This window comes from Homalodisca vitripennis, chromosome 2, assembly GCF_021130785.1.
Source record: "Homalodisca vitripennis isolate AUS2020 chromosome 2, UT_GWSS_2.1, whole genome shotgun sequence".
In the NCBI taxonomy this organism is placed as follows: Eukaryota; Metazoa; Arthropoda; class Insecta; order Hemiptera; family Cicadellidae; genus Homalodisca; species Homalodisca vitripennis.
The window spans coordinates 214,086,064-214,098,574 of record NC_060208.1 but is presented as its reverse complement, the minus strand read 5'-3'; the positions used below and the strand labels follow the sequence as shown (position 1 = coordinate 214,098,574).

Here is a 12,511-nt window from a genome sequence, read left to right as displayed (position 1 = left end):
TAGTGTGCTTTTTATATCTTAAAAGATGTTATTAAAAAGAAAATAACAAAAATGTATTTATATTAAGGCTCTCTCACTTTCGGAAATAACTTACGTTATTTAACATTTTAACTGGAAAGCAGATTTTTTTATAAACCCTATTATCATGTGCGAGTATGGCCAATTTATGCCTGCCACTCGTTTACTTGAATAGTCCTCTATGTGTATGTATCTATTTTATACGCAGTGTATTTCGGCAAAGGCCATGTGTATTATACAGAAAACCATCCCTTTTTTGTTCTGTGCATCAATCCTATGCGTAGTCTCATTACACAAACTGCAGTGTCGTATGACCTGGGAGAGTAACACAATAATAGGTTTTAAAACTTAGATTAGGTTCTTAGCACTGGGCACTATATGATAATTGTTATACAAGTTAGTTATATATTTATTAATAATAGCAATGGTTTATCTTGATATTGAAGTCAAGGTTAATTACTATACAATTAAAAATGGTCATCGTCTTAGAATAATAACAACATTATTACAATCTTTTTTATTTTTGCTCCATGGACCTTAGTTACAATATTTCCGTTGTATCACAAGTATGCATATTGTTTAAACAGACGTATGTATCAAAAGTGTGTCAAAGTGTTATACCTGCCATTAGGACCTGCAATCAGAGAGACTACACTTTTACAAAGAGCAGAAAACGTATAGTTAACATCTTATGGTGATATAATTATCATAAACCTTGGACCAAAGATGTACCTGGTAATGTCGACCAACTCACCTGCAGGTGCCTAGCGTGTTCCACCATGAACCTGTCGTCGCTGCTGTAAGTCGCCAAGCCCACCGTGAGTAACTGGAAGTCCTTCCTCCTAATCCAGGATACCTGAAATAAATAGTATATCCATAATACTAGATCCATATTTAGAATAGTAAATAGTACATATGTATGAATCCACGGTACATATTTACATCCACATATTATTTTTCTGTTTAGGCCCAACATTACCTTAAAGTTCATTAGCTTAAAGGTATCTATCATAGTTCTTAAGCTTACACAACCAGTGGTATGACGATCTTCTCAAAATTTAAAACCGCACCTATTAAAATGTTAGTAACACATATAATTAGCTATCTTGAAATAATACGCCTATGTGGAGTTAAAGATTTGCCTAAAAATTCTGATTTATACAACCCAATGGCTAGATATATATTTTACCATCGAGGTAAAGATGCTCGATAACATTTAGCTTAGAAGGTTTAATTAGTATTGTATTTGTAGGTAATGGGTACTACCACAATAAATTACATGGATATATTTTGAAACTTATACAGATCTTGAATCTACATTAAATACTTTTTATGAAATATAATTGAAGATTTATATCGGATCGAATAATAATAATGGTTTAAAGACAAGAAACGAACCAAAGCAAACTCCCCGTTATAACAGTATCTGGGCATTCAACAATATTATATACAACTTCCAGCAGTTGGACAACCAAGGGCAGACCTATCATATTTATTGATTTTCTATGCCACAGTCGTACAAAAACAACATTATAACTGTTGGTAAGTAAACCGATAATTCCCGTAACCTAATTTCTTGCAACATCCTTGCGTGCCGTACGATAGTTCAATTGTTCATGTTCTACTGACACGATCAACAGTTTAGCCAACATAACCACATATTGATTGTGTACCGGCAGTCTGGCAAATGTTTACTGTAGTACGTCGGATTTCGTTCTAAGTGGGCACATGCAAAAAGTAAATTAAAGTACACAGACGTGTATTATGTTTTTATTGTTAAACACTTGGAGTAATGAGAGCAACATTTTGTTTACATCTTGTTGATAGATAAGGAGATTCATTCTTTATCTTATCGCTTCTGATAATATTATATCTAAACCAGCAACACTGTTCTATATCCCTAAAATGGATTTCCATTTTCTTACAATTAGAGGTACTTTTAGGGATTTAATATCAAAGATTACAAAAAAAAAATTACTAACTCATTTTTCAGTTTCAAATAGAAAACACATTTACAATGACAAAATGCTTAATATTAAGAAAATTGTTGAAAGACTTGTTTCATATTTCAGATTATGAATGAGTTTGGCAGCTTCTGAGTTTTTTCATAAATAAAATAAAATTGATAGTTAGTATTAAAATATTTTGTACCTCATTTTAGCTCTGTATAAACGATAATAATTAATAATATTTGGTTGACGAACTAAAATTCGCATAAAAACTGACTATACCAGTTCCAAACTTGATAAAATGCAGGGTAGGGTGGCTGTGCATTTTTGTAAATCAGTAAAGGCATAAATTCGTAAACATTGCATTAACTTTTAATTATTTTATTATAAGGGACAGAGTGCACATAAAAACCTACCACACCAGTTCCAAATTTGCGCACGACGCAGGGTAGGGTGGCTGTGCTGGTGATCTGAGCAGTAACGACTGTGGAGTTCTCTGTGGCAAACACGGCAGCCCTACCGTTCTGGTCCTGGGCTAGCGTGTTCTCTGATCCTCGGTGCCTCTTAGGGTCGACACTGCGCTTTGGGCGGTCACCAGTTCCTTCATCAGCGGGCCCTGTGGAACACAACCCCCTGCAGTTGAACTGTTCATTTCATTACATTTCAACAAATGTTATTCAAAAAAGAAAATTGTAAATTTATAACAAGCCCCATGCACTACAAAAAGTGTGTACGGGGAAAAATATTACAATAATTACTATTACAAATATTAGCAGCCGGTGTACATGTCCACTCTGTCCACTATGTTTGGTGTCAACTTCTCAAACACTATGAAATTATACTAATTTGCAGACAAAAATATCTACTTTGATATACAAATATATACATACAGCATATATACACACACACAGATATAGATTCCTAATTTTCATTTTCTGTATTGATCTTTATGTTTAGTTTGTTCTTATGGGCCTATTTATAATTTTTTATATCATGAAGACGGTTTTTAGCCCAAATATAGAAATTGTTTGATATCTTCCTATTTATTATTGAAGATTTATATATAATAAATTAAAAAAAAAAATTAATATATATATCTGTGTATTTATGTATATATATATATATATATATATATATATATATATATATATGTTTTATAGAGTTATAATAAAATAGTAAATGTATATATATATATATATATATATATATATTTTATTATAACTCTATAAAACATACCCTCTACTACTTACTACCTCAAATATAATTTACATACTAGCAATGAAATCAATATAAACATGCAAATTTATAAAACATTGTTATTTATAAAACAAAGAATTGAAATTATTAACGGTCAAATAAATTAGCAATTATAACAGAAAAACTTTACTTTCGAGTACTTCAACAATTACGATCAAACTACAACTATAACAGCTCTATGGAACTAATTATATTACAGGGATATCATAAAATTAATGAAACAAACAATAAACTTTCAAAAAGATAACAAAAATAATAGATTAAATTATAAGGCAAACACAGAAAAAAATCTAGGGAGATTTAGATTTTAAAAGCTTAAGAAATCAAATTTCAGTTAAATAAATTGCAATTTTCAGTGCCTCTCTGTTCTCAGTAGAAACCACTACCCCTACAAAGGAGCCCTTTAGAATACAACGTTCCTACGCCATAACCAAATATCTCGTAACAAACTTCGCTAAGGAAGCATGCACAACTTTAGGTCAATAACTTTTTTCATTCTCAAAATGTCCTGCGGACATAAAAATTTTAATCAAGAACGATTTTTAAGCCGTAAAACAGATATAAAAGAATCTTTTCAGCACACTGACTTATAGGATTTTTACAACACTCAACCAAAACCCATAGATAGAAATGCATCATCATTGAACTCATACTTGTCTATTTAGAATTAAATTTTATGCAAACTTCGATGGTCTAGTTTATAATAAAACTAGCTGTATCCCGCGGCTTCACACGCTCTTCGTAAGCTTTTCCCGTGTATGTGCACTTCTGGTTCAAGTGAATTATATTTCCAGTGCCAATGTCGAGTTTGCCTTGTTGCCACGACCAAGAAAGTCTGTGTATGTTTATAGCCATCCTACACTTACATGTAATTTATTATAAGGTGGTCTAACACTCAAACTTTAAGTTCAATCAGAAATTTATCTTCAAGACAAATATACATCATCACTTCAATATAGTGTTTGGTTATTAAATATACATAACTGTCTCGTAATTGCAGTTTTTAGTGTGCAGACGCAGTGAAAACTTGTATCTTTTGCAGCACTGCCTGGTGGTGAATTACATCAATGAGCATAGTATATAAACCTTCTCTGTGGAAAAATACATATACATACATACAAATTTTTATAATAGTCGGTTAAATAGTTTACGATTCCATAAAGGACAAACAAACATTCATTATTATATATATATATATATATATATATATATATATATATATATATATATATATATATATATATTATTTATACAAAATAATTGAATCGTAAAAAAGTGAGGGCTCTGTGGTGTAATGGTAGCACATTCACCCGGCAAGTGAGAGATCCGGGTTCGAGTCCCGGCGGAGCAAGTACTTTTTGCGATTCAATATTTATTGATAAAAATAAAATAAGGCTATTGCCATTTATACGAACTTGATTAATGTAAACAAAAGTCGTTTGACAGGTATTTGGTCTTCCGATCATATGTTAAAGTTTAGTTATTTAAACGCATATGTGACAGATACGCAGGCCAAATACAAAATAATTGAATCGTAAAAAGTGAGGGCTCTGTGGTGTAATGGTAGCACATTCACCCGGCAAGTGAGAGATCCGGGTTCGAGTCCCGGCGGAGCAAGTACTTTTTGCGATTCAATGTTTATTGATAAAAATAAAATAAGGCTATTGCCATTTATACGAACTTGATTAATGTAAACAAAAGTCGTTTGACAGGTATTTGGTCTTCCGATCATATGTTAAGTTTAGTTTTTATTTATATATATAATATATATATATATATATATATATATCTTTATATATATATTTTCTTGTGTGCGTGTGTATGGGCCTAAACTCCTCCTAAACGGGTGGACCGATTTTAATGAAACTTTTTGTGTGTCTTCAGTTGGATCCGAGAATGGTTTAGATTCATAATTCGGTCCAATTTTAATAGTTTATTTAATTAATTTTTAATAATAAATTGTTGTTGATGGTGGAGTGTTTTACATTGGATCCGCCAGACTGCGCCACGAACGACACGTAATACAAAGTGAACTGATACTTAAACAGCTGTGAATATTTTCAGCTGAAGTTCATCGAAGAGGCAGAAGAAACATTTGTTCACATTATAATTTAGAAAAGTTCATATTTTAAATTTGTAAAGTGCTTCATCAGTAGTGTAATGCAGATTGCAAAGATGAAGTTTCACCAATTGTTCAACGTAAACATTATAATATTACAACACAGCCATAATGTTTTTCTATTTTAATTCCAGGTTTTCCCGACATTTTGTGCTGCTATCAACTTTGGTGTGTTGTTTTGTAACATTCTGTAATTATTGTGTGAGTGCTAATTGTTATAATACATTAATAGAGATTGAAGATGTTTAAAGTGTATAAAAAACTATAGTTATTTATTAAAGTTATTGAACTCATTTTGCACATTTATTGAAGTGAGTATATTGGTCGCATACCTCAAATAACCTAAGTAGCATACAAATCAAAAGGTTGTGTTTTCTATGTGTGAATATTGTTAAAAGTTTTAGATAATCAAGTTTTAAACAAATTGGATTTAAAATAATTTGTTGTAATTTACATTTTTTTAATCTGCAGTCAGAATTGGTCACATAATTTCAAATTAAGTAGCATACAAATCACATGTGTGAATAACGACTTATTGTTAATAGTGTAGGAATTGGTTTTAAATTAAATTCTGTTGGCCAGTTTCCGACATTATACTGTAATTTTTAAATTACTAATTTTATAACAAGTATATTTTTTAAATTTACAACTTAATTTATTGTTAATGCTATTGAATGTACAATATTTTTTGTTAATCCTTCAGGAGTGTACATAAACAAATTATATGGTTTTCCCGATAGGGCTGAAATTATAATAAGTGGCCTCCATTACAATCGAATTATTGATATTTCTGAATAGGCCTATCCTAACTACTATTCCGAATTGGATTATAGTTATTTAAAGGCTGAAGTATAATAAGCAGCCACCATCACAATCGAATTATTGATATTTCTGAATAGCCTATCCAAACTACTGAATTTCATTATAGTTATTTATTCGGTCAAATGTAATTAAATTTTTAATTATAAATTGTTTGATGTTGGAGTGTTTTATATTGGATCCGACAGACTGCGCTACGACACGTAATACAAAGTGAACTGATACTTAAAAAAAACAGCTGTGAATATTTTCAGCTGAAGTTCACCAAAGAGGCAGAAACATTTGTTTACATTTAGATTACGTTATTATAAAGTGCTTGATCAGTAGTCTAATGCAGATTGCAAAGTTAAATTTTCACCAATTGTTCTATGTAAACATTAATAATATTACAACACAGCCATACGTTTAATCAATTATAGTCTTGAAAGCATAGAGTTAGCATAAACATATAAAAATAACAACCACTTCTTATTTCATATATTCTGTACTCACTTTGGAGGATAGAGATTATCCAGATATAAAATTGGAAGTTTTAGCTTTTAAGTGAAATTCTTAGTAAATTATTAAGTGTTGATCTTGGAAGAATGCGCTACGATCGCAGTTTCAAATGTTTTTCTATTTTAATTCCAGGTTTTCCCGACAGTTTGTGCTGCTATCAATGTTTTGTGTGTTGTTTGTAAGGTTCATGTTTCAAAAGTAAATACGGCAAATAACATTAAAATATAATAGAATGAGAGTTATAAAAAGTGTACTACGTGGGCCGCGTTTATAAGTTTATAAAGGCCAGCCAACAGGCAAAAAGAAAAACAATAAAAAATAAAACATCGTTTAATTATTGTGTGGAATGCTAAAATTGTAATAGTACATTAATAGAGATTATTGGTCGCATTACCTCAAATAACCTAAGTAGCATACAAATCAAAAGGTTGTGTTTCTATGTGTGAATAACTATTGTTAACATTTTTAGATAATCAAGTTTTAAACTAATGGATTTCAAATAATTTGTTGTAATTTACATTTTTAATCTGCAGTCAATATTGGTGAGATAAGTTCAAATTAAGTAGCATACAAATCACATGTGTGAATAACTATTTGTTAATAGTGTAGGAATTGGTTTTAAATTAAATTCTGTTGGCCAGTTCTGATATTATACTGTAATTTTAAATAACTATAATGAAATTCGGTAGTTTAGATAGGCTAATCAGGAATATCAATAGAGGTTATCCAGATATAAAATTGGAAGTTTTTAGTAAAATACACTTTTAACTGAAATTCCTAAATATTAAGTGTGCAGTGATTGATCAGTTAATTTTTGGTTTATAAATAAATTGTTTTTATCTTGGTATGTTTTAAATTGGATCCAGCAGAATGCGCTACGATCGCAGTTTCAAATGTTTTTTCTATTTTAATTCCAGGTTTTCCTGACAGTTTGTGCTGCTATCAAATTTGTGTGTTGTTTTGTATCATCGTGTAATTATTGTGTGAGTGTAATTGTAATATTAAATTAATAGAGAATCACATGTGTCAATAACTATTGTTAATAATGTAGGAATTGGTTTTAAATTAAATAGGCTAATCAGAAATACCAATAATTCGATTGAGATGATGGCTGCTTATTATACTTCAGCCTTTAAATAACTATAATTTGGATCGTCATTTTAGTACTTTAGATAGGCTATTCAGATATATCAATAATTCGATTGTGATGGTGGCCATTTATTGTACTTCAGACCTATAGGGAATACTTATTTAGTATGTTAGATAAATTAAATTCTGTTGGCCAGTTCTGATACTATACTGTAATTTTAAATAATTATAATGTAATTCGGTAGTTTAGATAGATTAATCAGAAATATCAATAATTCGATTGTGATGGTGGCCACTTACTGTACTTTAGACCTATAGGGAATACTTCTTCAGTATTTTAGATACTGTAGTCTATGTTGTTATACATTTTTATCTAGAAGTTACTTAATTAATATTACATATTCAATAAGTTATTCATATTCATTGTGTACTATTATACAGAATTTTATTTTTACAGAAAAATGCCACGTCTTCGTGGAAGAGGACGAATAGTTATTCAATCATTGTGATTTATATGCTACTTAATTTGAACTTATGTGAACAAAACTGTTAACAATAGTTATTCACACATAGAAACACAACCTTTTGATTTGTATGCTACTTAGGTTATGCGACCAATATACTCACTTCGTTCAATAAATTTTCAAAATTAGTTCAATAACTTCAATGAATGACAATAGTTTTTTATGTACTTCAAACATCTTCAATCTCTATTAATGTAATATTACAATTAGCACTCACCACAATAATTACACGATGTTACAAAACAACACACATATTTGATAGCAGCAAAACCTGGAATTAAAATAGAAAACATTTGAAACTGTGATCGTAGCGCATTCTGCTGGATACAATGTAAAACATTCCAAGATGGTCCACCATTTAGGGAGGAGTTCAGCTCCATACACACGCACACAAGAAATATAAATATAAAGATAATGAAATTCGGTAGTTTAGATAGGCTAATTAGAAAATATCAATAATTTGATTGCGATGTTGGCCGTTTATTATAATTCAGCCTTTAAATAACTATAATCTAATTCAGTTCGTCATTTTAGTAGTTTAGATAGGCTATTCAGAAATATCAATAATTCGATTGTGATGTTGGCCGCTTATTATACTTCAGCCTTTACATAACTATAATCTAATTCGGATAGTAGTTATATAGGCTATTCAGAAAATACCAATAATTCGATTGTGATGGAGGTCACTTATTATACTTCAGCTCTATCGGAAAATCATCTAATTTGTTTGTGTATTACTCCTGAAGGATTAACAAAAAATATTGTACATTCAATGGCATTACGATAAATTAAGTTGTAAATTGAAAAAAATATACCTGTTATTAAATAGTTTGTTGCAACTTTTTTACCTTCAGTATGATTAAGTAAGTTTTCATTTAAAAACATCCTCTACATTTCACATCACTCATGTTATACTCACACACTATCGGTTGGTCGAAGTGTGATTAAATGTTCATGTGATGAAGTTAGATATTGTAATAACTTTTTTAATAGACATTTTTATCAACAGCCCCGATTGTTACAGATTAATCAAAGTTTAAAAATTTTCGAATTAAAGACGTGTGTACAGGACAACGTCTGTCGGGTCTGCTAGTATATATATATATATATATATATAAGAAATACACAATTAAAAATTCATTTGGTGAAAATATAAACTACGAAATGAGATCTAATTAGTGAGTAAACGATTTGACAATATATATTTAACAATTTACTTCATAAATAGGTTTCTATTATGAACAGAAACCATTCAGATCCAATAACAGAATTGCATTGCGCAAAATGGAAATTAAATATGAAACAACAAACATTTTCTCTTAAAGTACACAATAAAACAAGAACAGTAGTTTAATCCCAACCTTTACGTGTACATCTGACTCTGGCTCTGTACCAAATTGATATTGAGCACAGTCTTTGATGTTTTATTTGGATATCTGCAGGTTTCTCGCCGCTCCCACCAGTGTATTGACATAGCTTACTGTTTAAAATATACATTCTCATTAAATAAACACTGAAACTGTACACAGAAATATATATTTTTATAGAGTAGTTGAGGAAAATATTTAGATAAGAGAAAACGTTATATCGGTTGATGAAAACGTATCTTCAAAATCCAATAAAATTCCAATTTTCTATCATTCTGCACATTCAACAACACTTTTAAAATTATCTCATCATAAACTCCTTCACAGGATACTAGCTAGTATTTCTGGGTTACGATGTCACAGCTTATGAATTATATATCCTCACGTATTATTATTATTATTATATATATATATATATATATATATATATATATATATATATATATATATATATATATAATTTCAATAAACATTGAATCGCTAAAAAGTACTTGCTCCGCGGGACTCGAAACCGGATATCTCACTTGCCGGGTGAATGTGCTACCATTTACACCACAGAGCCCTCACTTTTTACGATTCAATTATTTTGTATTTGGCTGTTTCATTCACATATGTGTTAAATAACCAAAACTAACATATAATTGGAAGACCAAAGACTTGTCAAAATGGTAGCACATTCACCCGGCAAGTGAGAGATCCGAATTCGAGTCGCGGCGGAAGCAAGTACTCATTTGCGATTCAATGTTTATTGAAATTAAATAAGGCTATTACCATTTATACAAATTTGATGTTTTGATATATATATTAGGGAAGGATATATAATTCATAAGCTATGAATTTTGTTGGTTATATATTTACACTGAAACGATCCAAAGCTTAGCCAACATAATCCACATATTGATTGTGTACCGGCAATCTGGCAAATGTTTACTGTTGTACGTTGAATTTCATTATAAGTGGGCACATGCAAATAAGTATACTATAGTACATAGACGAGAGAATTATTATTTTTTTATTGTTAAATACGTAGAGTATGAGATTAAACGTGTATTTACTTTATCTTATTATCTTTTTTGATAGATCAAGAGTTTCGTTCTCTATCAACCTATAGATATCTGCCTGTGCATAACTTCATTCACCTCCCCCACAGACTAGTTCTCTGCGAGACTAGATTTGATTTATAAAGTTTTTCTTGCAGAAATAGGGCAGCAATGTTTTATTTATTTATTCAGTTTTGTGGTTGCGCTGAGTAATTGATTTTAAAACGTGTTATTTATCACAAGCCACCGTATTATTGGTAATAGTATTTCCTTCTTGTTATAGTTATTTTCCTTTATATTATGCCTAACATCTTATCATCTTTAGATATTATTAATGTAATAAAAGTATATTGTTTTTGTCAAGTCATACAGTTGGTAGATTTTGATAAGGCAGTAGTGCTAATTGCTGAATGGTCTAGTTGAAATGAATCATTGAGGCTTGATCAATATTGATCGTCATTGGGCTGAGAGCGTCACCCAACTACAATATAGCTTGTCCTTCTCATAAGAGCACGATTTTTATTACAACGAATCTCAATCTTTCACAAATAAAGACAGCCTATAGTTATTAATGCAGCTCCGCAATACTATTATCAATAATACGGTGGCTGCCCTATTGCTGCAAGAAAAAACTATAAATTACGTCTAGGCTCACAGAGAACTAGTTTTGTTATTTCAACTGCTAATTTTCTATCTATATATAATATTTATATTATTTTTTATTTTATGCCATAGTTTATTGTGTTATTATTGTTATAGTTACTGTTTTGAAAACATTGATACATAATATTCTTATTATATTATGCTATAGTTTATTATGTTATTTCTATTGTTAAGGTGTATTTATTGTTATTGATTTCCTGTATGTATTGTTACTGTCTTAAAACATTTATATATATATGTTTTATTATATATATATATATTTATATATATACCCGGCGGAGCAAGTACTTTTTGCGATTCAATGTTTATTGAAATTATATATATATATATATGTAGAGATTCTTGTTTAGGTTAAGTTTAAGTTAATTGTATGAATATTGTATATAAAATGGAGAAGTATGTCCGTTAGATATAAAAAAATAAAGCCTCCAAGTCGTAAAATTGATGTTTCATTACTCATGGAAATTCAACAGTATTACATTTCTCCACAATACTAATAATTAAACTTGTGGCTAATAAAGAAGCGAACTCATCTCTCACGAAGGAGGCATTATGAATATTATATGCACCAGAAGTCCTTCTTTCTACAGAGACCGATGTAAGGCTTTAAACTGGTAATACCTCTCTCGAAAAATTGTGTTCTAATTTTAACTAGCACCAAAACCGCTGCCTTCAAAACAGTAAATTTTTGGCTCTTTCTAAGAGAATGAAGGATATCACACCCTAAAATATCATATATTACGATCTCATGTAACATAATTGGAATTCCCAAAGACACTTTTGAAACATTTCTTAAAATAAGACAGTTACTCTTACCTCTGTCAGCGAGTGAAGTCATGACAATCAGATGCACCAGAATCGCTACTCCCAACAGAGATAGAGTCTTCGAGACAGGCCAGTGTGCCATGCCAGTGTCTTCAGATGGTTTGCTCGGCACGGCCGATTACGCTCCCTAGATACATCGCATCACGTGGCGTCACACAGCATGGAGAGTCTTCTGTAACAAGAACCACCACTTGAAATATGGAATACTTAGATTGGTTACAACAGAGGGAAAGTCTTGAAGACAGGCCAGTGTGCCATGCCAGTGTCTTCAGATGGTTTGTTCGGCACGGCCGATACGCTCCCTAGATAAATCCCAACACGTGGCGTCACACACCATGGAGAG

At 30.7% G+C, this 12,511-nt stretch overlaps 1 pseudogene; it reads right to left on the bottom strand.

The window, feature by feature from the left end:
• Positions 1-12,281, bottom strand: part of LOC124355989 — an 86,567-nt pseudogene extending 74,286 nt beyond the window's left edge.
• Positions 12,282-12,511: the final 230 nt, after the last annotated feature.